This window comes from Gekko japonicus, unplaced genomic scaffold (assembly GCF_001447785.1).
Source record: "Gekko japonicus isolate JY-2015 unplaced genomic scaffold, Gekko_japonicus_V1.1 scaffold950, whole genome shotgun sequence".
Taxonomy (NCBI): Eukaryota; Metazoa; Chordata; class Lepidosauria; order Squamata; family Gekkonidae; genus Gekko; species Gekko japonicus.
Window position 1 is genome coordinate 473729 of NW_015163630.1, and position 4059 is coordinate 477787.

A 4059-nucleotide genomic window follows, 5' to 3' on the forward strand; every position below is an offset into this window, starting at 1 on the left:
AGGGCACCGTCCCCGGGGAATCAAACTCCGCGGGCGACTTGTACTTTTTATAGGGCGTTTGAACCTAAACTCCCGTCCGCGCCTCTGCGATAGGCTGCTGCGACTCTCTCGCTCCTCCCGTAGGATTCGAGGGTTGGCTACGTTTGAAATTGTTTTTCCAATCAAGCGTGCCGGGAAGAGAGGCGGAGCTGGGCGGGATAAGCTGTCCGGATTTCCACGATGCGGCGTGCTTCTCTCCCCCTCGCCTGGAGCCTGGGCGCGGCCGCTCTTGCGATCGGGTAGGTAAAGGAAGCAAGCTGCAGCGTCAGCGGGATCCAGCTGAAGATCCAGGCGGATAAAGGCAGCCTTACGGGCTGGCTTCTTCACAGAAGCGCTACTGCCTCCATTTTACAAAGGTTTTGGTGGGGGGAGGGTTTTTTTTTGGTAAGTTGGTGTGGTTTTGAGTTACTTTCTCCAGCCTTGGATCTCCTTTCACGTGTAGGGCTGTCATGACTCTCACGCCCCCACTCCTGTCTTTGCTATACATTTGTTTTCATCGGGAGGAAGAGGGCATCCACGTGGTAGCGTGTCACACACAAATGGACTTTGGGACGGAGAATCAGCATGCAATAGCTTGTGGTCTCCCAGCTGACATATGGTTCGGGATCAGATCGTGATTTGTATTAGTCTTTATCCCTTCCCCATATCCAGTAGGAGATTTAGAATAGAATTGTAGTTTTTCCTCCCCCTATCCAGTAGATTATATGTATCTACAATTCCCTGACCCATTTCCTATAGTAATAGTGATAGGGCATTAGTATTCCTTTTCCCTTTCCATATATGTAGTGTGTAGAAAATGCAAAAATAAAAAAATTCCCCGGGGGGGGGGCAAAAAACACACACCAACCCCCCCCCCCCACAACACTCGGGATCGTCCCATGGTGGAATAGGCAGGAATTTTATATATGTCAGTGCATTTGCATCCTGCCTTCTTGCTCTCTCAGGGTACACGGTTCTTCCTCTCCTCCAACAACCCTGTGGAGATCATTAGGCTAAGAGAGTGTCACTAGCCCAAGGTCGCCCAGTAAGTTTCATGGCAAGAGGGGATTCAGACCTAGGTCACCCTGGGTAGGGCAGACTGTGGGACTGCAGTGCAACAGCTAGCAACCGCAAGTAGCTTCTTTCCTCCCCCCACGGCTCTCTTGCTGTCGTTATCTGCACTCCCTGTTCTGTGGGCATCTCTGACATGGTACGACTTGTTTGTTTCTGTTCCTGGCTTGTGGAATACCAATTAACATACATAATGACTTCTTACCAAGGCTCACGGGTGAGGAGAGAATGTGAGAGAGCGCAACAGTACTTAAAGTCGTTTATTAGGTTAGCGGTGGTCTCAGAGCATGGGTGGCCATTCCTCAAGTAGGCTGAGTAGCGGGAGCTGGTGGTGTGCTTGGATCAGTATTGGTTTGGCCTGAACTCTCACCTCCTCCCTCAGGCACTGGGGTAAACAGAAAACCAGGTGAAGGCTTCACAGAAGGAGAGGCTGCTCATCTTCATGTTTTGAACTTTATTTCTGCAACACTATTTAAGGGGGTGTTTGCTGTCCCCCAACACATGTCCGTCAGGCTCATCTGTCCCTGCTGTATCATACAGTGACAATCAGCAGCTTTTGTTTCTGCTGCCTTCCAGTCAAGTCCAGTCCGTAATCAGGTATTTTCTGCCCATCGTTCATTAAATGCTGTCACATCTTTAAGCCAATAAGCTTGGGCAGTGTGCAGGGCTCCCTCCTCTTCCACCTGCTCCTCTCAATGACCTTAGGAGGCCATTTTAGGCCGAGAGGCAGAGTAACGGGCATTAAATTGTGGAATTCCCTGTCAGTAGATGTAGTGATGGCCCCTGGCATAGATAGCTTCCAAAGGAGATGAGACTCAGATTCAGGGAGGAGAAATCATAGAATCACAGAGTTGGAAGGGGCCATACAGGCCATCTACTCCAACCCTCTGCTCAATGCAGGATCAGCCCAGAGCATCCCTGACAAGTGTTTGTCCAGCTGCTTCTTAAAGACTGCCAGTGAAGGGGAGCTCACCATCTCCCTAGGTAGCTGATTGAACAACTCTTACTGTAAAATAGTTTTTCCTAATATCCAGCTGGTACCTTCCCGCCCTTAGTTTAAACCCATTCTTGCGAGTCCTCTCCTCTGCTGCCAACAGGAACAGCTCCCTGCCCTCCTCTAAGTGACAGACCTTCAAATACTTAAAGAGAGCCCCCTCTTCTCCAGTCTAAACATTCCCAAACCTCTCAGCCTTTCCTCATGGGGCTTGGTCTCCAGGCCCCCAATCATCCTCGTTGCTCTCCTCTGCATGTGCTCCATTCTGTCCACATCCTTTCTGAAGTGAGGCCTCCAGAACTGCACACAATACTCCAGGTGTGGCCTGACCAATGCAGTGTACAGCGGGACTGTGACAGCTTGCATCCATCAAAAGCTATTAGCCAAAATGAGAAAATAGAACATTCATGTCTGAAGGCAGTGAACTTTTGAATGCCAGTTCCAGGAAGCGGCATTAGAGGGTGGACTTGGTCTCTGTGCTCTCCAGGTGTATGTTTGGCTGAAAGAGGATGTGGAACTAGATGGACCAGTGTTCTGGTCAAGCAGGGTACTTCTGATGGCCAGATACTAAAACAGCATGGGGGGAGGGAGACAGGAGCCCCTCATCCTCCTGCACACAGTCCCTAGCAGGAGGGCCCCCCCCCAACAGTATTTTGAAAATTTAAAAAAGTATCTAAACTGGTGCTGTATCCCCATGGCAGACTCAGGGACACAATACTGTCTAGTTTGGCCCAACATCACCTAATGAACTTCATGGCTAAATGTGAACTGGATCTGAGTTTCTCTTCTAATCAATAGACCACACTGGATTTCAGAAATTAAATCCTGAAGGGCAATACCAAATGTCCTCCTTCCAGTCAGCAGTGATAATTCTCGATTTTATCATGGTCTCAGGTGTTCCCTCTAACCTGAGTTAGTGTGAACTAGCTCACAGTTTTTTTAGCCTCCGGCTCACACATTTTTGGCTTGGCTCAGGAAGGATGGCTTCCAAATTGCTCAGGAAGGATGCAGTAGCCAAATTGCTTGCTCACAACTGTAATGCCAGTAGCTCACAAAGTAGAATTTTTGCTCACATGACTCCACAGCTTAGAGGGAGCACTCTCAGCTGTGGCTTGAGGTAGCCAGCCCCTTATACAAGCAGCTTTATGGGAATTCTAAACATTCTACTTTTCTCAGAGTTGGGAATGTGATCTGGATAAATAACGTGCCTGTTTTGCCACCTAATTGTGAAAGCGTGCTTGCTGAGTAATAAACAAGTTACTTTGCAGCTTAAATATTTCCACCCTTCTTTCACAGGGTGTGTCACATGGGCCCCTGGAACTAACTCACCTTGGCTTTCTCACAACTCCCAAGAAGCAGCTTGGCAGATAATAATGCAAAAAACTGTTGTTCATGCTTTTCCCCACCCTCTCCCCCTCAGCTCTGCTCCTTAATGCTACAGTAATTGCCAGGGACTCGTTGCTCTGCTGTGCCAGGATCTGGTCCCCTGTTCAGAGACAAGATGGGAAACATGAATTGCACCCCTCCACCCCAAGGCACAGTTCTGCAGTGTCCGTTAGCTGCAGCTCTCTTGTCTTCCGTAAAAGGCTGACCGTACTTCAGGGCAAGGGAATGTGGCACATGCACATACCACATTCCTTGGCAATGCAGTGTTTTTTTTTTAATTTGAAACTGCAGTCCCATGTTGGCAGGTATAGACACAGTGCAGCAATTTGATTGCTTGGGCTTCTTTCTCATATTCGTCACAAGTTACTAGCAATGATCGGAAGTGCCTGTTCCGGCTTCTCTGCAAACTGAAGTACTCTAGTTGTTCTTTCATCTGCGACAAATGACAGAGTCCTTGAGGGTGGGTGAGACTTCAGGAACCATTTTGCAATGTGAAGGAAATGTGCAAAAAAAGTAGTTATGGGCAGCGTATGTGGAATTGAGGACTTTTCCATATTCCCCAATTTGGACAGAGGGCCTAAATTCTATGG